General features: G+C 33.8%; 1 long non-coding RNA gene across 1 annotated transcript; it reads left to right on the forward strand.

Annotated features, from left to right (window-relative positions):
- Nucleotides 1–453: 453 nt before the first annotated feature.
- Nucleotides 454–25,639, forward strand: LOC108365289 (uncharacterized). The gene is made up of 2 exons (XR_001847904.1): nucleotides 454–649; nucleotides 25,498–25,639. It is a non-coding gene; the product is annotated as an uncharacterized LOC108365289 (long non-coding RNA).
- Nucleotides 25,640–25,754: the final 115 nt, after the last annotated feature.

Below are 25,754 nucleotides of genomic sequence, written 5' to 3' on the forward strand. Positions count from 1 at the left end.
TCCACATACATTAGCACATTCCTCGCACATGCCAAATATCTTTGAAGCTACTTAAGAGTTTGCTTTGTTGTTGTTATTATTGTTATTGGGAAATTTGCCGGAAAACTTCCCAACATTCTGTCGTACTGGAAATTGCGTAATTTTTCGCTAATCTTCCAATCGTGGCGGTGTCGGCCGCTGCTATGCATGCGCCACTGTCGTCGGTCGAAATACAGCTGTAGGTGCCGAATCGAAGCGGATACCAACACAAATAGAGCAAATTACCATTAGAGGCATACATACACTCTCATCTGCATGCAGTTCCAGTGGGCGGCACGGTTTTGAGCCGAGCCGAGTGAGAATCGATGGCAAGGGGGGGACGTTCGGGTTGTGTAAGTAGTGCGAGCAACCGACTCACGGCTGTAGTCCTTTCGTGCGCCACCAAAGTCAGTCAGTCGTTGTGCAGTACTCGTGTGGTAAACGCGAAAAAAATCTCAGCTCTCAGCTCTGATTGTAAAATCAAGTGGTTCGTGTATTAAACAGTATGTACTATTGAGCTATTGAACTTTGTTAGTTGCTGCATGCTTTAAGGCGTTAAGCCATCTGAAATAAGGGTTTTAAAGGCAACGCGCTGAAAGTCGGATTAAGGCGTGGACGGCGTGATTTTGAGGTGCGCTAGCAGCCTATAGCATTACTACATAAATATGCAGTCGAATATATACATATGTGTGTGCGTGTGTGTGTTGCTGTGGCATGTTCGTGTGAAAGTGCGCTTGTGCTCGATTTCTGATATTCCTGCAGTGTTTTCATTCATATTCGATTCTCAAGTGTGTGCTCAAGTGGGAAAGTTGAAGCGATTTGTACTCGTACTTTGCACAATATTTAGTTGTTTAGTTTGTAATCTGCAATTTTTCGGCACATACTCAGCACCTCTTAAGGCGTTCGAAAAAATTGTGGCGATTGCACTTGATGGTAAAAATGTGCTCGAAAATGCAGTGAACTAGTGTTTGGAGTGCGGAAAATCTCAAGTGTGTGTGAATCGGTATGGAAGTAAAAATATTTTGAGGGCAGTTGTTTGTCGATATGAGTTTGAAAGTTAAAAAAAAAAAATAAAAAAATTTTACCTTTTTTAAAATTTTCAAATGTATGGTTATGTTTTACTCGTATGTACATTAGGGTGGTAAAAAAAAAATAAAATAAAGTCAGAATTTTTTTTAATCAAAAAATGTTTAGAGGTCGCTCAAAGTGTTTAAATTGGTATGGATTTCTTGAATTTTGATTTTTGATTTGTTGATGGTTTCTCTTCAGGAGACTTCCAATAACAATAGCCAATTGTAGATTTAAACATTTTCTTTATTAATAAATTTTTTTTATGAGACCCATAAAATCCTCGAATGGGTCCCTCTATTGCCACCTTTTCAAAAGTCAAAGTTATTTGCTTATCCAACGCAACTATTTATTTTGAATTTTTAAATTGAAAGGCTTTAAAACGCTGATTCGTATTTCTTGATCTGTTTCCTTCTGAAGATCCTAAAGTTTGCCACAAAAAGGTTCCTTTTCCACACTATGCGGCATACCAGTCTCTACTAGCTCAGAGCTTATATTCAAATCAAATAAAATTGAATCGTAAAAACAAATTTTTATGCCATATAAAGGTTCTCCTATAGCTATAAACCATTTAAAACAATAATTGCGGAATGTTCTATTAGGATTCCAATAAACTCACTGCCCCACTAAACCACGAATCATTAAATGCTCTAAGTAAAAGCGTCGGATTTTTAGCTTTGCCTGGTCATTCGCCTCATAGCTTTCAAAAGAGCTCATTTAAAAATAAAGCGCCGAAAGGTGAATAGCAAGCAGCCTACAAATTTTTGGTATGAGAAGCTCAAAAACGACAGCACTGCTTCTGTGACTTTTTTTATTTTCAAATGAAATTCGGCAACGTCTAAAAAATTGTGGTCTAGCGCGTTCCAGTTCCCGTTATTGTTGCCTAAAACAAGGTCAAACTGAGATTTTATGTCATAAGTACTTAAAAAATTTGAAAAAAAAAGGTTAAGAAAAAGTTCTTCTCAAGAAAAACACGACTTTTCTGCACTTCCCCTCTTTCTTTATTTGACAGGCGCGAAGAGTTTCACTTTTTAAAAGAAACATGCAGGATTTTATCTTTCTGAGCTATGTAATACAGCATCCAACCGGATCTTAAAAGCCGGCAAGGGAAAAGTTGGAAAAGAAAGTACGTTGTGAAAAGCTTGCTGAAGTTTTCCGAGGCAGATTCTGCTTAATACTTCTCGATATATTTTAAGCTAGCCAATAGAATGTCTGTTAAATACTTTAAAAAGCATCCCCTTATCTTGTATTCAGTGAGTGTTTAAATAACACTTTCAAGGTAGAAGAAATTTGGCAACAGCGCAGATTTTTTAAAGAGCCCTTTTAATCTTTAACTCAGTTTCCCATTAACTTATTTTGTGTTTAAGAAGTACAACCGATTAAGGAAAAGCCTGGAATCCTTCCAAGTAAGTACAACTCAGAAGAAATGATTCACGAATAAGTTCTAAAACTCGCTTTTCCAGAAAAAAAAAAACTATCAGAGTATTAATCAAACGTGAGATGACGTGAGATAATGAGTTGCAGTTGTATTTTAGAATTTAAATTAGAAACCAATCGTTGAAATTGAGCTATAGTAAGGCAATGAAACCGTACTTTCAGATTTACATACATATATATGATATTCAAAGTTGCGGTGAAAATTGGCAACAGAGCAAATGTAGATTACATATTTTTGTTGTATTTTAAATCAAACATTTTAAAGTGTGAAATTTACGAATGTGTGTTACGCATTGGTAGGCTATTTAAGCTATCTAAATGGTCCCTGGAAATTGGCAACAATGCATGTTAATTTTCAAAAAAATTTACATAAAAAAATTCTAAAAAAATTTATATTTTGGTTTATTACCATATAACATTATCATTTACTCATTTTTCTTACAATTACAATACTGGTTCCGTACGTCATGCGGACTGTGGCCCTCGTGTGGATGGGCGGGAATGGAGGGGAAAAACCGTTGGGATTATTATTATTAAAATTTGAAGAAAGTATGTAAAATGGCATATAGAAATTTGGCAACGGTGCTTTATTAAGCTTATTGCTTAATTTTTTAAACATCCCCCCAAATTTATAGTTTAAGTAGATGTTTTTTTAATTTTTTTTTTTTTTGTTGAAATATGCTTGAAATATTTTTTACCGTCGCTAAATTCAACTCGGCCACCAACCGTGATTTCAAAAAAGGATACCACACTCGCAAAACATCGCCGCATAACCGCCGATTATCGAACGTTGCGACGATGTGACATGTAACGGTAATGTTGTTGTTGGTTGTTGTTTTGCTTGCGATTCCATGCGGTTAGTTGTTGTAATACAAAAAAATATTATAGCTGCTATACATACATACATACTTACATACATAGTTGTTGTTTTTTATTTGCTTCAGTTACCATCATGCGACGATTCGTTGCCAAAGCAGCTGTTTTCCATGTTAGTTTTGCGGCTAAATGCGTTGTTGTTGCACCAGCAAATTACACGCATACACACATAAATACATATGAATGTTTGCTATTTGGCGCTTGGCCAACAAATACTTAAGCACAACAACAGTAAAATGTTCGCTTACAACAAGGCAAACATATAAAATAAAAACCAAGAAGTTGGCTAGCTAACTTGGCTAGCTGCTGGAAACAAGCTTTGGAAAGTTTCCAACTAAAATTTAAAAGCAAACGAAAGATAAAACAACAATGCACGGATGGCACACTCATTTGCCGACGACAACGACGATGCAGACGACGGCGGTGGTACGATTATTCCAATGCACAAGGATACTTTTGTATCCTGTCGTATGTGCGGCTTCGCTATGTAGTTGTTGGTGCAGCAACCATCGACCGTTCGAACGAAAAGCCTACCAACCAAGCAAGCAGCTAAGCAACCAACCAACGAGCCTTCGAGCCACTCAAGTTGGATTTAGTCTTTGTCGAGCTTTCCAAACGGTTGCAACACCAAAAAAGGATTATTTAATAGCAAATGCGCTAATGCTAAGCGATTCCTCAGAAATTTGTTGAGAAATTTTGTGAAAAATCCCAGCAAATGGCAAATGCAATGAAATAGTAAAAAAAAACGAATAAAATTTTAAAGTGAAACGGATTTCGCCGGTTAAAGAACTTTTGATTGTATGTGTCTCTGGACAACTTAGCCCTCAAGTGCAGCAAAGCTAAGAAAGCGGAAAGGGAAAATCAAAACTTTTGTGAAGAAAAGTATAAAATCTTAATCCATAGAAAATTTATATGAAGTGAAATTTTTATGTGGGCTCTACATTTTTTTTTAAGCAAATAAGCTTGTTTGCTTGAACATATTCCGGCAAATTGAAATGAAAATACATTAAATGAAACAAACCTATTTTTTTTAATAAAAATTCAAGGTTCTTTTAAAGAAATTAAAAGTAATGGTGAACAACAGCATCCCCATTAATTTAAAAAGGGTTCAGACTTCCTTTATACAGTTAGGAACCAACTTAACTTCTTTTATTTAGGATTTTTTTTGTACTTAAAGTATTTGTGTGTGTATACATATGTATGTGTTTTGATCGATGTGAATAAAATACACTGGAAACACTTAAATTAAAAAAAATTGTGTGGTTCGAAAAAACCAAACCACTGGAAAGCACTTTATTCTTAAAAAGTTTATGAAAAGTAACTAAACAATTATTTTTTTTTTAATTTATATTTTTTTTCCTTGTTCTTAAAAACCTTTTTTCTTGAGAATTTGATTTTCTTAAAAATTACTTTTTCTAAAATTTTTTTTTTCTTAAAAATATTTCCTTTTTAAAGTTTTTTACTTAACTTTTGCTTTAATTTAATTGCCCTTCGCGCTTAAATAGATTTCGATTATCTTGAGACTTTTACCAATAAATTTTGTATGAAACATGAAAAGAGTTTCAACCTTTTCAGGCATCTCACTGCAATATTTTTGACAAGAAACAAATTTTTCGAGTTAATACAGCAACCGATTAAAAAATTTTGCGATTCACGAACTTAGGAGCACGTAAATTTTAGATTTGAAAAATTTTTACAATTTTGAAAATGCGAGTCCACTTGTATTATTGATTTCACATCGTTTTCTTAAATTCCATGTCAGGAAATTTCTCATTTTTCATCGAATAAAAATATTGGCGTCTAAATTTTGATTTTATACATACATATGTGCTTAAAAATCAGATTATAGATTTTTACACAAAATTAAAAAAATTGTTAAAATTATACATACATATGTACATATATTAAGTCGCGAAAAGAGTATAAAAACTTTTTGTTTTAAATGAAAAGAAAACGACAACTTTTTCGAAAATTGAATAGATTAATTGCCGGTTTGACCAACAACTTTAAAATTTATCGGACTGTTTCATAAAATTTAAAATAGCAAAATTTCCTGACGAAACTAACATTAAACATTTTCAAAAGTAGAAAAAAGGCCAACTAATTGAATCATTATTTATTATTTACAATTTTGTTTTCTGGAAATTTCGAAGTAAAATGTTAATTAAAGGAAAGAAATATTGCGATCATAAAATATTTACTTTTGATTTTTAAACTTTTACGGCAGTGCTAGGCAACCAAAAATTAACTTCGAAACCCAACTAAGGAAGTTTTAAGAAATATAAAATTTTTCTTCCCACTATTTCCTACAAGTTTTGCACCAAATTAACCGAGAAATTAAAGAATATTTCTGTGTTCGTATGGAAAAGTAGCTTATGTCGAAAGGCTGGCCTTAGTATAAATCGGCATTCGCAGCATACGATTGCGAATGACTTACGGGCACTAAGCCGTTAAACAACTTTTAGCAAATAAACGTGCAAGAAATAGTTCCGATACTAGCAAGTCAATATTCTTTTTAAGTCTCATCAAAAAATTCCTTGTCGTTTAAAAAATAAAGGGAATGCCGCATTATACTAAAGCCGGCCTTTCGACATAAGCTACTTTTCCATACGAACACAGATTTAAACACAAAATAAAAAAATTTAATGAATATTTAAACAGAAGATTCAAAAATTTATTTGAGAAATCTAACTTTTCGGAGAATGGTTTTTAATTCCTAATATGACAATGTTTGTAAAAATTTTATAAAGAAATAAAATATTAGATATCTACTAAAAATTTTTAAGTTATTTTTTTGCGCCATCGATTTTTTTGAAATGTGATATTTATCCAACACGAATGATTTAAAAAGGCAATATAAAACATTTTTTAATACGTTAATAAAAAAATAAAAAAAATGTAAAATCTTCGAATGAATATTTATGCAGTATATGCTTTGGGTTATGTCTTAAAAAACGTACGGTAGGCAAATTTTTTTAAGAAAGAAGATTAAAATAATTTTGAAATTATTCTTTAAATTTATTTAAATTTTTTCTTTTACTTTATTTTTAATTTATTTTAATTTAATTTAATTTAATTTTATTTTATTTTTTACTTTAATTTAATTTATTTTTTTTTTAGTTAATTTTTTCTATTATTTCAAGCTTTTTGTTTTTTCAGACCAATCACCAATCGATCAAATTTTCATTGCAGTCCTGCAAAAACTGCAATAACGGTGTTAACAAGCAGCAACTCCCTTTTAGCACAACGTCACTTCCACTTGAATGCATGCGCCACTACGACTTGCATTCTCCACCTTAACCCGCACGCTCTTTTCTCTCTCCATCACCCGCCCTTCCCCATTGCATCGTCAAGTCCTTTTACCTACTTCAGCTACTCACAAAAACATTGGGGTTACCTTGCGGTTGCCACGTGCCCTTGCGCCGGAAATGAAGTGCTTGTGTTACACTAAAACAAATGCAGCTCCATTGTTGTGGTTGTAATTGCAGTTTTTGTGCGCTTGCGATAGCAGTACATTTTGTTGCTGGAAGTAGATGTGTACTTGTATTACATTTAGCACACAACTTCATTTACACTTTGCCTGCTTCGCTTCTTTTTGTTGCCTACATTTTGGCCGACAACCAGCCGGTGAGCCGGTTAGTGAGTCAGCAGGGGCAATTGGTGTAAAAGAAAAGTGTTGAAACATATGTCGAAATGGTAAAGAGAGTGAGAGCACAGAAGAGCGTAGCCGCATTGGTAAAAGTTAGGGTGCGGGCCAATACGTGGAAGGGGGGGAGGGGCGGCGGCCTAGGAATTGTAGCAAGAACTTTTATTTAACACGCCTCCTTTTCGGCACTCTATGCGCTATGGAAGTTTTACTACTTCTCCTGTTTGCCCACCTTTGTTGCTTGCTCTTCTATTTGGCATGACGTAGTTTCCGTCGGTGTTTGGCTCCTTCCCCACGCTTACGCTTTGTCTAGCTTTCGGTTTGGTTTATTGATTCCGGTCGCATTTCTCATCACTTTTTTCCATTTCTCATTTCTCACTTCTTTCTTGTTTTACGTTTTTGTTTTAGCTCTTTTATCCTTTAACATCTTTATATTCAATGCAAATGTGTGCACGTGTGTACATGAATGTAAGTTTTTGTGTGTCAGTTTCGAGTCAGAGTTCATTGCTGGGCAACACATACAAGCGTGGAGTTGGCTTTAGTCATTCAACTCTGTGTCGCCACGACGGCTCCATAGTTGCGTTTTTCCACTCAACGGGTGAGGTCCTCATTGAAAGTGGCACATATTTGTAATACCTCTGTGAATATTCAATATTGGTTTACAGAATTTTCAATGAATGTTACATAAAGTTATGAGCTGGAGATTTAATAAAAAGTTTCAACGGTTTTGGATTTATGGAAAAGTATTCAAGCTGCCAAGATCCACAAACACTACATGTGCTTCACAAGTTCTATAAAAAAAAGGTGGTTATGAATGTGCCTCTAATTTTGAACTAATTTTGCCTTAAAATGTGTACCTACAATAATACAAATTTTTTACATACGGTAGTTTAGTTTTTAAAATTTATGCTATTACGGCTTGAAATAGGCTTTGTGTAATAAGTACATCAGTGGGCTACTGTTATCTCATTTTTTTTTGTTCCTTATAGTATGCACTATAAAAAATATATACCACTTTTAAGATTCACGTCAAAAATTTGGCTTTTTAAGTGCCTGCGTCGTCTGTGCGTAGCATTGTAGGCCATATATGATCCGTTTATTTTGAAAGTGGCATAAGTCACTTCATACCACTTTCCAAAAACTTCATAAGTCACACTATTGGAATTGTGCAGGAATCAATAAAAACTGTGTAGTTCACAATTAAAGGCGTTTTAAAGGTTTTTTTTTTTGAGCTGAATATAGTACTTGAGTTGCAAGTGATTAAAACGTCGGATAACCTTTATATTTTATAAATATTCATAATAAAAGACACGCAAATACTGTCCTTGACTTAGGTTGTTTTTTTTAGCAAGAAACTGGGTTAGTGGCGAATAAATTTAGACAAAACAATCATATTAGTCGTTATTTTATTGATATTACTATTAAGCTTTACTTATTAACATTGTATGTATATGTTTACATTTTTTATGTTTTAATATTTGTAATGTACGAAATCATATTATCCATCATTCTCATCTGTATCATCTTCAACATTTGCGGTTGGCCAGCTAAATATGTTCTGATAAAGTGGCTATGCTCTCCGATAATGCCATCTTAAACTTGTTATAAATCATTTTTACCATTAATTGGCGCTATTAAGTCGTAAGCTTTAGCTGATGGAAGTGACATAGAAGTTGTGATTCCTCGGCTATAATAGTACTTTTTTGTATGAACAGTGCACGGACTTTAACAATTTATTGGTAGATCTACCAACCTTTTAGCTGTATTTTATTTGCTACCATTTTTACCAACAAAGTCTAAAAACTCTCTAACATTGTTTATTTAAAAAAATCTCCAACTTTTACCATTTAACATACAAAGACGCCACATTATAAATACATATTAGCGTGGGCCGAAACTCCGCATTTTTAGAATTTTGATTGGTAATAGCAAAAATATGGTTCATTATGCAAAAAAAAAAAAAATCTGTGTGGAATTTGGAATTTTTTGGTCAATATCCTAGGCTCGCCCAAGTGCATCAAAGTTCAAAAAATAAAAATTAATAAACAGATTAATTAACACATTTTTTTTACTAAAATTGCATTAATCTTCTAAAGTATTAGTACTACCGAAGTTAGCTAAGAAAAAAATTTTTTTATTACTTGAACTTTGATGGACTTGGGCGAGCCTAGGATATTGACCAAAAATTTTAACACTTCACAAAGATATTTTTAGAGCATAATGAACCATATTTTTGCTATTACCAATCAAAATTCTAAAAAAGCGGATTTTCGGCCCACGCTAATACATATGCGTATACATATGCATATTAAAACACCCTCCGTGGGTCCGCCACTGACTGCCACGTAGTTTAACCCCCAAAATTCGCCGCTGGATTCGCCACTGGTTTCAATCAATAATCAGTTGGTGTTCACGAGAAATTATTGAATAGAATAAAGTTTTTCTATTTATGTGGCTATTATTTCTTTTGAATTTGAATAAAATATGTAGGACTGTAAACACGGTTTTTAGAGATATCTCAACTCCCTATGCACGATGGCCACGAGTACAAACATATGCTATGGATTTGAACTCTATTGGTTCACTAGTAGTAGACATGCCATCTGTCATAAACGCCCTTCTTATATGTACGGTCGTATAGGAAAAAAAGTTCGTCGTACTCCCCCAAATCGAAAGTATGTATTTTAAGAAGGCAATTTCGATTTGTTTTCGTTTTTGGCCAAACATAGGGGTCGTCTTTTTAAATTTTTTCGTTATATCTACGGCATTATGGTCGTATCTTAGTATGATACATCGATGTTCTTTTTTATTTCAAAGTTCATTGACCTAAAGTTTCCCGCTATAATACTTACCCACCAGATTTCAGTATTGCTGAATGTAGGTCTCGCAAAAAACTTTGAAAAGACGACCCCTGAGTCGGCCTATTCAACTTTTTTTTTCAATTGCCTTGCAAATGCGTGTAAATTTGTTGCTTATAAGGCAGCAAGGTCTAATGTGCATATTTAAGATTTTTTTTTTTTACTAATGGAAATGAAATTTATTTCGCTTAAAATTTCTTACTTTTTCCTTCATGCGCGACTCTTTAAATTCGAATCACAGCACATAAGCGACAGTGACATAAACGTAAAAGACAGAATGTCTGCAAGACGAAAGGACACTTTTATGCACTTAGCAAGAAGACATGTTGAAAGGTAAGAAGCATATTGATATGGGTATTCTTAAGTGCATATACTGGTATGTACATACGTACATATGTATGTGTATGGATGCATGTACATATGTAGGTGTGCACACGTTGGTGCCATTTGAAATTCCCAAATGGCTGTGTGCGTGAAGTGCTGCAATAGCTGGCATGAAAGCCACCAGTACGAAAATATAACAACAATAATAAAAACACATCGATGACACCAGTGACAAAATAAGCAGCAACTATAACGAAAACAACAACCAAATTCAGAGCAAACATAACAAAGCGTAACTAAAGAGTAAAAGTAACAAAACGGCAAGGAATTAATGTACAGACATATGTATGTATGTGTGTAATGCTTGTAATGTAACGCATTGCATGTCAACGTTTGCCAATAAAAAGTTTTTTATAGCATTTCCTGTCACTGTCGCATTGGTAATCGCAGCAAGTGACCGGCTACCGGTGGAGGAGGAGGCGGCGGCGGCGGAGAAGAGCGTGCCCTGGCTGGCGTTTGGCCAAAGTGAAATTTGCGCCCCTAAATGGCAATGCGTGCGTATGTATCTATGTACATACATCCCGCTGACGAGCTCCATTTCCAAGTGGGGGGCAGGGGAAAGTTGTGTGGCGCAAGCGAGTAGGTTACAGTTGGTGGGAGGCGAGTGAGGGCAGGGGCAAGTAGTATTCGAAAGCCAATAAGTAACTAAAATTGCAACGTTGAAATGAATATTTCGATTTTTCTTTGTTGCTGTCGCATTTCCCTTCTATATTTGTTTGCGGGACAGGCAGTGCGTCGGATTATGTGTGTAATGAATCGCTTGCCTTTAGTTACTTAGTGCATGGCTTTCTGCCTCATTAAATTTTTCGTCTGTATGGCTACAAAAAAAAAAAAAAAAAAAACAGAGAAATTGTGCAAAAATTGCGAAAAGCAAAAACCGAGTGTGATGAGTCATGCCGCGGCGTACATATACAGACAAAGATATAAATAAAAAACAACCAAATAAAAGGTTGAAAAAAATATATATTTTGTGAACTGGCGCGCCATGGAGCGCCGGGCGTGCTGGAGTTGCACGGCAGTGAAAAAAACTATAAAAGTAGCAAACAACGGCAACAAAAAAAGTGGCAACAGAAAAACTGGCAGACATGGAGTTCGTAATGTGAAGGAGGCCGACCAAGCAGTGGATGGGTTGCAATTACGCGCCGCAGCAGAGCATAATGCAGTTTTTGTTCGCTGTTTGTTTTTTCCGTTTCAATGAAAAAGTTTTACGACTACTTTTCGTGACTTGAACTATTTACAGACGTTTTTTATTGCCGCTTTTTCGGCAGGTCTTCTCTGCTTACACTGATCAATAGAGCTTTAATTGGAGAAGTTAGGACGGCACTTGAAAATAAATCCAAAGGATTTCGCCTTAAAGTAGAATATTAAAATTGTTTTTATTTCATTTTATTATTTAAAGGTGGCAGTTATATGGTTAAAATAACTTGGGAATATATATGATTCTTTACGTAGCTCTTATTTAAAAAATTGATTTGATCTTTTTGTGGTGAAATTTTGGTAAAAATCACAGCAATCCATAGTAAAAATTAACGATTTTTTTTTGTAAAAAACTTCAACTACTTAATTTTTAACTGGTCGTATATTTTTGATGCTGTTTTAAGGGAAATTTCATTGGCACTGACGATTCGATCTAAAAAATGCATTTCGAGCTGGTTTGGAAGAAAGGTCTTTTCAGTTTACAAAAGTGGCAGTTAAAGGGTTAAAGTTAGCATGTTATAACTCTTCAACTCTTGACTGCAATTATAATTTAGCTCTGCCCCTATCTGATCTTTCGGCACTTTTTTTTTGAAAATTTTGTTTCACAATTTAAGTGAATCTTTTTTTAAAAATTATTCGCATATTTTCAATGAAAAAGGGCAGATTGAGGTTAAAGTTTTTTTTTTTTAAATTTTCGAGATTTTTCCACAAAACAATGCTCCTCTTTTAATTGATCTTTTAAGCCCTTCTTCGAAGAAATCTTTACTAGCTTTCAATAAAACTGGCGAAAAAAGGTCAAAATATTCTATCAAAATTTTAGAGTATTTTTTATAATATTTAAAAAGTAAGAAGTAATTCCTTAAAAGTTTATTGAAAATGGCAGTTAGAGGGTTAACAACTAACACGCGTTTTCTTTCCTCTTTATTCTTTTATAAAGCGGTCACCTTTCAAAAAATGTTGGCTAACTTAAACAAAATGGAAAAGGATTATGCTAAAAAGATTGTATGCAAAAAGCTTGATATAATCAATTTAATTGAAATTAATTTCATATTCATTCATTCATTTTCCGAAATTTGAGATGGTTTCTTTATGAATTGGTAAAGAAGCAAAACACAAAGAAAACTGAAAAAATGGAAAAAGAAAAGTTTGTTTATAAAAACTAGGTGGCAACATCTAACGAAATTAGTTTTTTTCTGTCACTAAAAACAAAATTTAAAACTGTCTTGCTAGGTGAAATTTTAATAACTTAATTTAATGGCATTTAAAAAAAATAATAAAAAATAAAAAAAACATGATCGCTCTATGACCCAGCGAGAAAGACTAAAATCTATAAGAAATTTAATTATTCACTTAAAAAAAATTTATTAATGAATCTCAAAACTAAAAAAATTAAAAATTGGTTATCAAAAAACAAGGCGGTTAAACTAAAAAAAAAAAAAATAAATAAATGAGAAAAAATGTAAAAAACTAGGTGGCAACTTCAATCGAAATTAATTATTTTATTACTCTTTATTTTCTCTTAGACATACTGCATATACATAAATTAGTCTAGCAAAATGAAATTTCAGGAATTCAAATTAACAGCATCATTAAGCGAAAAAAACGTAAAATTTTGTTTTTGTAACATACGATAATTTTGCGCAAAGGGGTTGTTATGAATTTACTATTTTAATTTCACTTAATTTTATTTGATTTTCATTACTTCCATTTGCTTGTTTTCCATTTGATTAAATTCCATTCCAATCATTTAATTTAAATTCTTTTCGTTTAATTTTCTTTTCTTCCATTTTCTTTAGTTTCATCCCATTTCATTTCGTTTCATTCTACTGCTTTTAATTTCATCTCACTTCTGTTCATTTTATTTCATTTCATTCCATTTCCCTTCATTTCGTATGATTTAATTTAGTTTCGTTTAATATAAATTCAGTTAATTTTACTTCGTTTCGTTTTTTAATTTTATTTTAATTATAGTTTTTTATTTTATTTTATTTTATTTTATTTTATTTTATTTTATTTTATTTTATTTTATTTTATTTTATTTTATTTTATTTTATTTTATTTTATTTTACTTTATTTTATTTTAATTTATTTTATTTTATTTTGTTTTATTTTATTTTGGTTTATTTTATTTTATTTTATTTTATTATAAATTTTATTTTATAATAAATTTTATTTTATATATTTTATTTTATTTCACTTCAATTAATTTTATTAGATATAATTTCATTTCTCTACATCTCATTCCATTTAATTTGGTTTTGTTTCGTTTCATATCATTCCAGTTCAGGTAAGTTGAGCTCAGAAAATTTCGTTTCATTCCCTTCCTTGCTAATTTGCCGCATTCCAATTCATTCCATTCCATAATTTTTTATTCATATAATTTAAAATTTTTTATTTTCAATACTTATTATTTATTTCAGTTTCTTTTCTCACTTTTCTTATCAAGCTTCCTAATGCATTCCACTTCAGTTAGTTCAATTCTATTACAGAACTTCCTTTAAACTATGTATTTCTTCCATTCCCGCCTTTAGATAGTCCCTCTCCTTCCAAAATTTGCAGCAAAAAATCTGCAAAGATGCACTACCTATACATACAAATATGAAATTCTCTTACTTATGCTTTTCCACATAAAACGTTATCGTGGACCATTTGTCGGCTTGCTTGTGCCGCCTTCGTCGCCTTCATCGTCACTCCAACATTGTATTCGCCTTCGTCTCCACCCTCTCCATCGACGCCAATGTCGATCATTGTCTGTTGCGCCAAAAAGCCACTTAATCTCTCAGCGAGTCAGCCAGTCGGAGAATTCGTGCAACCAACCAACAGACAGCAAGCCAACCCAACGGCCATAACTCGATGTCTTTTAGCGCTTGGGCGTTGTCGGCTTCTACGGACTATTCTTGCCCTCCTTCGCTGGCGGCATTGCTCCAGACATTCCTTGTCGCCGATGACAGCGTTGGCTGCATGTCAACCCGCATGGGACTACGAGCAGCTGATGTGCATATTGCTGTTGCCGTTGCCGCCACTGGGATTTTCATTAGGCTGTGTGTGTGTGTGTGAGCGATTGAGAAGTAGCAAATGTACGCTAAATAATTCCACATACGAGTATGCACATAAATAAATTAATGCTTTAATGCAGCAGGTCCCAAGAACTATTAAAAAAGCACAAGATTCGTAAATATTTGCGGTGGATATATTCATTTCAGTACATATTTATATAATTCATACCATCGCAAAACAAACAATATACATATGTACGTGCATACGTACGTCTGTCCATCACTTTTTGCTGCTGCTCAAATCTATTTGCTCATCCTCACTTCAACTTATGTAATCCTCTGCGTGTGCCTTTTCGTGTTTTTCATGTGTTGATTCTTCTTCTTCGTCCTACCCAGTTCATCTCATAACAGCCTACTGTGTGTTGGGGTTTTTGCCTTTGATTGATGAGTTCAGCTATTTTTATGGGCCCCATAGTATCCATAAACCATTGCTCTTATCTTTCAGCCACAAATTTTTCACCAGAAAAATCAGCCACAAATGGCAGCATGGCAAAATGGCAAAACAACTGCAATTGGCATCAGAAATATGGCTTTCGAATAATTTATGGAAGTCCCAATGTGTGACTGATGCTACAGGAGTTTAGCGAGGATAAAAATAGTTGAAGAGGATGATTTTAGTTTTAGACGTGTATAGTGCAGTGGTTTCAGAAGTTGATATGAGATCTTTTGATTATCGGCGGTGAAAGACATAGAAGGCTAATAGAAAAGACTGATGGCTAATAGCTTTGGATCATACATGCAATAGAGTGCATCTTACTTTAGAACTTTAAAGGAAAAGAAATGGTAACGGAAAAGCAAGTTCCGTTTTGCGCTTTCAACGTAAAATCTATGCGATCAACTCAACTGCTTATCCGGTAATTGAACGCGCTTAGAAGTATCAAATCTAATACCATTTATTGATGTATGTTCGCCTTCTTCCTGAATTCCCCGTCAGAATGGAGGTAGGGTTACCACTCATGCTCACAAAGTCTGGAACTTTTGCTACGACAGCTACCCCTAAAGTTGGCCAGTATGACGTATGCTCAGTGAAAACAGATTCTAAACTCGACCATCTTAGATTGAGAACAACATATGCTTAGGTGGAATTAACAGCAACGCCATGACGAAAGATTCGAGCGCCAAGCAGAGAATGCCAAAAGTTTTTGCGGGCGATGAAAAGAAAGGGCTGGAGTTTACTCTGCCCAAATGCTAGCAGGTTTTTTCTAGGGCCCATCATTTGCCTTCAAAATTATGTCGGAACATATTTTGTCGAACAAGTTTTGTGGTAGTTAGCGAATGACATGACGTTTATCTTCAATTGTTATCATGTCGAAATTTTGTTTTTTTTTTGCTCGATCTGGCTATTGAGAATCATTCATAAGTTTGTAGGCTTATTCAGAAAAATGCTCTGGACATCAGCCAAAAGCCATATTTATCCTAAAAATGTTCTACTCTGGTTGAATTGTATAGCGCTCCCTCTTTGTTGTTCCTATGAGCTCGATTGCAGAATAATCCTCTGTATCCTGCCGTCAACACGTTAAGAGGGCCGCTCACCAAGCTTGAGCGGTTGGCATATACCTGTCTCGGAAGTCAATCTCGACTTGACGCCACTGCGCATAGTCATAGAACAGACCGAAGAATAGCTTGTCTTAGACTTCATAAGACAGGGCGCAGGTAAAAACAGAGTGTCCTCGAAGCAAAGTGCGGGAGGAAATCAAAACAAAGATTCCCATCTCTTAGTTGAAGAGCGATGGCATGATGAAGATAACAATCTTTGAGAAAGATTGAACGTGGCAGAAAAGTGGCCTGGACAAGGAAACATTGTAGAGAACTCCATACGACCCCAAATCGAAAAGTGGTTCAAAAGCTGACGAAGCTATAGGGTAGGAAGCGGAGGTGTATGCCATCAAATTTTGAGCTGACATACATACATACATATGTATGTCGATATGTCTATATAATAGGCTAGCAGATTGTCATTCGCAACGACAGTTAGGCTGCACTAAAAGTCATATGAGAACGAAATTTTTCTGAGTGTTCAAGATTTTTAACATTTAGGTATTTCACATTTCTTGGAGTTTTCAAGATTTTTGTCATCTATTTCAAAATTTTCGGAGTTTTTAAAGTTTTTTCCTATTTTACGGAGTACATGTATGATTAAAGAATCCCGAAAAATTGTAAAAAATTAAAAAAAAATCCGAAAAAAGTACCAAAAATTTCTGAGCTTCACGCTCCGAAAAGGCAGCAAATTCCGAAAATTTCAGTAAGATATGAGGACTTCCGAAAAATCAAGCTAATTCCGAAATTATTCCTTTCGGATTTGAAAATGTCTAAAACTCCGAAGTATAAAACAAGTTATAAAAAGTGCTTTTTTTTGAAATTTCTCAATATATTTTGGAACAGTCAAATTGTTTTCGAATTTTAGGATTGTTTCGAATTGTATAGTTTTCGGAAACTTCAATTTTTTCTGGTTTTTATTGAAATTTTTGGAACTCTGAAATTTTTATGAAATTGTTCAGATTTTTTTCGTAATGTTTCGGTAATTTTAAAAATTTGTCAATACATTTCAAAGTTTTGGAGTTCTTTTTTTAGATATTTTGGGGTTTTTTTGGATTTTTTCGAGACCTTTCGCTATTTTTTTCTCAATTTACTAATATCTTATTTTTAGAAAGTAAGCAATAATGTTGTTTATTCTTGTCAACGGAGTTTGTTTTTGTTGACCTGACCCCCTTAGAATTTTTGAAGCTATACGTTAATTTCTCCTATTATTCATTTGCCAAAAGAACCATCAAATATGTATACCATTTCATAGCGCTAGATCAAAGCAATTAATTTTCGCCATTCGCTCCAATAATTCAATTCACCACAACGCATTTATAATAAATCTCGCTCATTATTCCTTGTGCGGCACATAAAACTTTGAGGCACATACAAAAGGAAGAAGTAGAAGAATAAGACGATGCCAACGAACAAGTGCAAAAGCTAGCAGCAAAATAGAATGAACCTGCCAGCAATTTCCATCTGCGCCTCATTAACAAATTTCAATAGCGAAAAGTTTCTTTGGCACCAAAGCACTCTACGGATATGTACCTCCAAAACAAACAGAGGCCAAGTTAGAGGCTGCACACTGAACGCAGCTAGTGCGTCGTCACTATTTTTTGTGCATGGGTGTGTGGGTTTTTTTTTTTGGTGTAGTGCTTTCCACTGTTGTGCCTACATCTACTGCTGCTCCCTGCCATTGCCATGGCCAAAAACAATAATGAGTACAACACACTCGACGACAACGCTTGGCACTCACCACAAATGCGAATTGTTCGCATGTCATTCCGCGGCAACGCTAACAGTGGCTGGCGCAATGCGAAGCAGAAAGCAATCGAGTCGCGCAAGCAATGCCAACGTTGACAAAAATGCCGCAACAACTAAATATTAGTCCACAGCGGGAGTCATGTCCACCGCCATCCCATCGTCTGCGCTTCAAACAGGGGTGGCAACATCAAACGAGTAACGTTGGCGTCAATTACTACGTTTATACGCACGGAATAATCGACTTAATTGAAAGCGCATTGACACCGTACACATTTCGCTCTAGTGTTTATACTTACGGCTTTATATCGGCATCAAAGTAACCGTCTTCAAAAGCAAACAAAAGTAGCTGTTTTCATTTGACATTTTATAAGTTAACATAGTGGAAAGTGATAAAAATCTAGTTTTATTCGGCATTATAAAATCGTGGCAAAGAAAAAGGACGATTATTATTAATCAGGCTTTAAACACTGATGCGATTATTTGGAATTTGAGCGGAACAGCAGATCTCCAATTCGCTTTGAGTGAGAGCGGTGTTTATACACTCTTTCTAACTGTCTGGAGAAATAAACTACCGATTTGAAATGGAGTGTGAGCCAAAACACTTCGCTCTTTCAAAGCGAATTGAAATTCAGTTTATACATATGTTTTGAATCGCGGCGAAATGCATTAAAGCGACTTATGCATGCGTATAAACCTAGTATATATGATAAATTTGCAGTGGAGGAGTGGTGTCACTGCCGTCGCCTCGGTGTCGTCAGAGTTGCTGCCATCACTGCAACACTACCAATCTTTGCCGCTGTTGCTACCTCCGCCACCATAGCTATCAACATCATGATTGTCCTCCTCGTCATCGTCATCATCACCCTCAGCGTCGTCGTCGTCGTCATTCTAGTGGCCGCCGACATTCGTCTTAAGTGCTGTTGCCACTCCCTTTTTTGTCGGCACTCGCGTGCCGGTCGTGCAACGGAAATATTTTCGCAAGCGAAGACATATAAATATGCATAAATAAATATGTAGTATATACTCATGCAAGTATTATTATCTGCATAAGTTTTAAGGCCTTGACTGCGGACTTTGCGCACAAAAACGACGCCATGCGACCTCTCTGTATGCGTAAAAGCAGTCTTATGTGATTTTAAGCTATGATCTTTTATAAGAATTTGTATTTTTCGCAATTTAACAAATGCATGCAAATTGTCTAATTACATAGTTTTGATTAAGTAAAAAATTAATTAATAAAAGTGCACACCTTGTATTAAATTGATTGGATTGTGAAAGAGAAAAATTAACAATGCTTTTTCCTTAGCGCTCAAGATTTTTTTGTTAAACAGAGTAGCATATGTACATTTAACGTAGACATTATCGATATATTATCGGTACATTTTAGTGAAAATATCGATCAGGCATTATGAATGCATTTTCTTGGGGACAAAATTTTGATGCTAAACAGAGTGCCTATATGTATCGATATCATTATCGAAATATTATCGATATATTTTAATGTTATTATCCATATATTTAATGATATCGTTATGACGAATCTAGCGATTTCATGACTGATATTTTAACGATACAATTTCGATTTCTCGCACATGATGGTTATTATGGCGTTGGCGGCCTTTAAAACAAAGTCGAAGCTGCTTAGTAGTGGAGAACTCTTTTGAATGGAGGTAGTAGTCAGTTCGAGATATATGTATTTAGTTCACTACCAGGTCATCGCAAGATTTCCGGCAAAGAAGCTGCTGATAACTTAGCCAGGAAAGGTTTCATACTCAAATAGGGGCGGTTTTTTTTCTAATTATCAGTAATCAGGTCCTAAATGGCACATGACGTCAGTCCAACGTCTAGTCACACTCATGTTATGAAAATCCAAAACTGAAGTAGTAAGGCCTGGTTTGCCTGGTAAGTGCCCGAGCCAGAAGGCTTGTCATCGCCTCCAAACAATTCTGCAGAAATGAAAGCGATCAGGAAATAGTGATCACCGTAACATTGATGGTTTTTATAGAGTCAAGAAAACTTGGGCAAAGTCGTTGCCAACAAAGGAAGCTTTGTCTTCTACAATGGTCCAACAGATTGATGGACGATGTGATAGCAGATGCTTCCCTTTTTATTTTCCATATGTTGCAATGACAAGAAGACTTGGACTAGTGGCGGTTTAGTAGCATGCGCATTCCGAACCAAATGCCCACTACAAATTGACTCAAGCTTTCAATAATCCTTTCAATGCCGTTGGATGTTGCTTGAGGTCCGCTTGACGCAGCAGGAAGGTTACAAACTTCTGTAGACCCTGCAGGATCGTAGCTAATTTCATACGCCATAAGTCGTGATTTTATAGCTGATGCTGATATGTATGTAACAGGCACCAATGCATCTCTCTCGGTGGCATAAGAACTTTTTTGACATTTAAAAATCCAAAGCTGAGTCGTTCTCTAATCATGCTATGTTATTTTCATCAGGCCATAAATTTTCTATCATGACTTCATTAGCGTTGCTTGCAACATCTTACACTTCCTACATTTTGCTAGATATCAATGCTATTTATAGATTTTATTTCATTTTAATTGCAAAAATGTTATGGATGCATAACATTTGTTTTTTCTCTTTTACGATCAAAAAACGCCATAAACGCGACGCTGAAATTATTTTTAGCAACACACACGCTTCGCAAAAATTTAGTAAAGTGAACTTTTTGAGGGAGATTGCGAATTGGAGGAGCGACTGCGATTGAAGGCATTAAAAGCTGAAAATATACTTATGTGTTAATGACATAAGTGATAAAAAATGTGGTCGCAAGAGAAGGACTTTTCCTAGTAGTTTAAATATTTATTTCAGAGCGAATGAGACCAAGAAATGTATGTTTGGTTTCAAATGACAAACAATTTTTATGACAAAAATTGTAATACATTTTGTGGAATGACATAAACTCATGTCCATTTTTTATATGACCAAAAATTTAGGTCTAGTTTTTAGTAATGCATGCACATTTTTTAAGTAAACAAAAAAGTACAAAAATTTATATCCAGTTTTCAGACTAACAAAAAAAATTTATTCAATTTTTAAAGTGCCAAACATGTACATTTAGTTCCTAAATAACTAAAGCATAATGTCTAAAAGCATGCCCGGATTTACGTAATCAATTTAGGCAGAGGTTTGAAGCTAGCAAAAATCTACGTGTGAATTTTAAATGATCAAAAATCGGTGTCCAATTTTTAGATGAACAAAAATTTATATTCAGTTTATAAATAAGCAAAAAAATATGTCCAGTGCTAAAATATCCCAAAATTCATGCATAATTTTTAAATAGCCAACTTTGAAAAATTATGTCCAGTTAAATTATCAAATTTTTTTTTTCAGTTTTTTAATGATTAACGATTTATTTGCCAGTTTCAAGTCATCAAAAATTTTTAGCCGGTTTTAAAGGCCAAAGATTTGTTTTACAAGTTATAAACAAACAATTCCAAATTATAAAGAATTTTTGGCCAATTTTTAAACTGCATACTAAAAAATTATGTCTAGTTTTTTAGTTACCACGAATAAAAATTCAAGCTTTAAATTGATCAAAACGACCATATGTGATGTACAACTTTTGAATAAACCAATTTACAAATAAAAATTTCTTCTAGACAAACAAAAAGCCTTTGCAGTTTCTAAATTATCAAGAATTTTCGGAAAATTTTTAAACTAAATACATATTAAAAAATTATGCCTAAGTTTTTAGTTAACAAAAACAAAAATTCAAGCTTTAAGTTGATTAAAATTTTTGTAAATTTTCTAAATAACCAAATTTCGTGTTCAGTTTTTAAACGACCATATGTATGTGATGTCCAACTTTTAAATAAACCATAAACCATCAAATTAGCAAAAAGAATGCCACTAGTTTTTAAATTACAATGGGGTTTGTGTCTAGTTTTTAAATCATCCGAAAATTATGTCCAACCAAACAACCAAAGCATTTGTTCAATGTCAAAATGTATGCCCATTTTTCGCACAACCAAAATTTTATGGCTGAATTATACGTAAATTGCGAAAATGATGTTCACTTTTTAAATGTCTTGAAAAATTTATACTCAATTTTGAAAACCCAAAAAATTATGCACATATAGTTTCAAGCTGTCAAAAAATTATGCATAATTCTAACTGTCCAGCGTTTAAGTTAGAACGTTTTTCCAACTGTCCCCTTATTGTTGTGTCCTTGTTGAACACGAATTGTATCTCTCCGATGCCGCTAACTCAAAATAGTGTCATGACTATGCAGTAATTCCCATAAAATTTGCTGACAAATTTTATTATCCTGCATTTTCGTATAAAGGACATTTTTTCTAATATTTTGTTTATAATATCAAACGACATAAGCCATTAGAAAATCAGTGAACGTAAACGCGCTATAAAAAAGCAACGAAACAAAAAAAAAGCAGCACCAACAACAATCAAGTTATAACACTAAGCTTACCAACCAGTAAAGCCACGAATATTGCCATCAAAATACAAGTTGGTTATGCTTTGTTGGCTTGACTGCGTACGTTTGCAGCTCTGTATTTTTATCGTTAACTGTTTTGGTGTTCGCCACGGGGACAACTCAGTTAACACACACACTCTCACACGGCACACGCGCAAAAACTTTCCTACATATTTATACTTCACTGTGTAGAAAGCAGTTTAGTACTTATGTCCACCCAACGCTTTGTTGTGGGCAGCTCCTTTGTTGTCTTAGCGCTTTTTTGGCTTCCATACGTTTTGGCTATTTGTTCAGCTGATGAGTAATAGTCATACCGAAAGTCGTCTAATACTACTTACCACCGACAGACACTGACTTGGTCGAGGTGGTGGTTAACGCCAAGTAATGGTGGTTTTTAATGCTTGCTGCTGCTAGTGTGCTCACTACTTTGTAATGCTTGCGTTTGGGTTGTTTTCGACCCCAAGATAGAATGTGTAAGTTGTGCATGACTTATGGTCTAATTATGCATACTTCGCACAACTTCGCATAAACTTCAAACTGTAATTTCGTTTGTACTTTGTATATGTTTTGTATCTATTTCATTACCCATAAATTAGCAGAACTTTTAAAAACTTAGCGATCTGTTGAGTTAAGATTTTGCTTCACATTTTCTTAAGTTACAATTCTATTGCACTGGTACAAATAGTTGTGCGAAGTTATGCGAAGTATCCATAATGGGACCTTTATAGTATTCGGTAGTGAATTGCAAACGCATTTTGACTTTTTTATTGATTTATCAAATTTTTTAGGAAAAAGAAGAGATTGTGTGCGATCAGTTAAAGTTTATTTATCCAAAATAATTTTTATATTTCTCCACTCTGGACTCAGTGCGGAATAAATGAGATAGATGATTTGTTAAATATTTTGATAAATATGTTGTTATTTAAACCGGTAAATGTTATGATAAAATTTACGACAATCAATAGCATATCGATAAATTTATAAATGAGTGTGGTGATAATATTATTTAGTATAGTTCATTGGTATAGGTTTTCCAAATATTGAAGCGGTAAATTTCTTTGTAATATTTAAATCGATAAATTTTTCGATGACAACATCGATAAATTGTTCAATAACATTATCGTTAAATATATACGTAGATAAATATGTCGATAAATTGTAGAAGCAAATATCGATAACATTTCGGTGAAAATATCGATAAATATATAAACTGTATAAACCGATATTGACCTAAACGATTATATCATTGAACACATATCGATACCTGAGTGGAAGATCGAGTTATCTCGGCAGCCAGCTCAAAAACGCCCCATCTCAAAAATCTTTTAAAGAACGCCCTATTTCAGAATTTGATTAAAGAATGTCCTAGCTCAACAAATTTTCAATGAATTTTCGAACTGGCTGCCGTGAAAGGTCGATGTTCCACTCAGGTGACGATATGTAAATATGCATCTGCATATCGTCATTTAAAGTACAAAACCGCGTATCGTCATTCTGCAAACCCGCGTAACTGACATTGGCTGCCAAAAATTGGATTTGCTCACACAAGCTCTTGGCTCAATCCTTATCCATTCGTCCTGAAATATGCTAGCCAGAAATGCGATTGCTTTATAAAAAAGATAACCATTTTGAAATATAAGTGTTTTTACTCTCTAGAAAACTAGAAAATAATTTATGCAATCTTACATACGCGGGTTTGCATTTTGTTGATACGCGGTTTTGTACTTTAAACGACGATATGTATGTATCGATAACAAGTGGGATTACAAGAAATCAAAATTTTGATATCTTGTCGAATATAAATTACATACCATCTTTAGTTCGAATGTGTCAGAAAATTAAGAAAGCTAAATAAATATATATATTTTTTTTTTATAAATTTTGCTAAACTCCCACTAGAAACTCAAAGGACACCAAGCTAATGGCGGCCACCAAAGCAGAATGTAGGGTGTGCGTTAGGAGTAAATTCTTCTCTGTAAACTTTCCAGGCCCATTAATGAGCCTCAGTATCTTTCCGGTCTGCTATATTTATTCTGTCGAGTTTGTATCAAAACTTAGTATTTCTTGGCGAAAGCGGGTTTAAAATTGTCGGTATTGATGGGTATCGAGCTATTCGCCTAGGTACCCAGGATAGCTATAAAAGTGAGTGAATTCGTATAGCCACAAGGATTAGTGGGCAACTTCGGCAAGTGTATGCTTGAATTTGTTTATAAGAGTTTCTCCATTCGCTTAGTTTTACAGATCACTTCATTCATATAGCTGTAATTAAGGATCGATAGGGTTACCAACTAGCTTATAATTTTATACGAAAATTTACCTATACAAAATATGTATTGCAATCGGAGTCTCAAACCAAAGTAATTTTGAAATACAATGGTTCAGTAATATTTACAAGTAGATTTACCAACCACATATCGAAATGAGTGAGATCAATTATTTATGCATATTTTTTATGGGTATAAAGCGAAAGGTGTATTCTTCTGGAACAATAGGGCTGCAATTTCTTGCTACTACATTTTTAAATTGTTTGAACCCCATATTTCCATGCCAACATCAAGTGAGAGCTATTTAAGAAGGCTTAAATTCCAAGAAGATCCGTTGAGGGGTAGTCACCTAGCCAAAAAGGGTAAAAATAACGAAATAATTTAGGCGTGGTAAATGTTTCAGTGTAGAAATTAAAATTAAAGTATTTCAGAAAATTGTATTTCTTAATTTTTTACGAACAGAGTTTCCATTTCTTGGCATATAAATAGTAAATTAAGCTGAAAAATTGCACAAAATATTACGGAAGAGCTTTAAAGAAGTTAATTCGTGATATTTGAAGCCAACTAAGTAAAACAATTAAAATTTTTTGAATAGGGTTGCCATTTTTTGTTTTGGTAAATGGGTCTTAAATAAAAGGAAATTTATTATTTTGAAAATATTTTCTAAAACAACTGTAAAAATTTGAAATCCGTAAAACAAAATATTATAAAAAATTTCAACACTGGCGCAAAATACAAAATTTTAGTAATAAAAAAATCTAATAAAATAAAAAAAAAATCCGTACAAGTTAGGGGAAATGCGTAACAAGTTTGAATGAAAAAAGTTATGGAATAAAAAATTAAAAATTCTTTCCAGGTTTTTTAATTAGCTCGCAGGAATATTTAATAAAATATTTAAAGCTATCGTCAAAAAAGATTCCTTACTCATAAACATTTTTTTCTTTACTTGCAGATTTTACGGTTTTTAGTGGACTTTAAATATTGATTCAAAACCAAAAAATATTAAATACAAAATATTTATGCTAAAAAGATTAGAAAAAAGTAAACTCTTATAAAAACTGCACATTATATACTAGAATAAAGCAAAGAATAACTGAAAAAAATACTAGAAAATCTATCAGCAAAAAATCATACAAGTATTTACAAGTCCGCAGCAAATAAATGCAAAAACAAAACAAAAATTAAAAATTAAATTAAAACCACTAAAGC

Source organism: Rhagoletis zephyria, unplaced genomic scaffold (assembly GCF_001687245.7).
Source record: "Rhagoletis zephyria isolate East Lansing unplaced genomic scaffold, Rhagoletis_zephyria_1.1 Rzeph_scaffold_00036, whole genome shotgun sequence".
In the NCBI taxonomy this organism is placed as follows: domain Eukaryota; kingdom Metazoa; phylum Arthropoda; class Insecta; order Diptera; family Tephritidae; genus Rhagoletis; species Rhagoletis zephyria.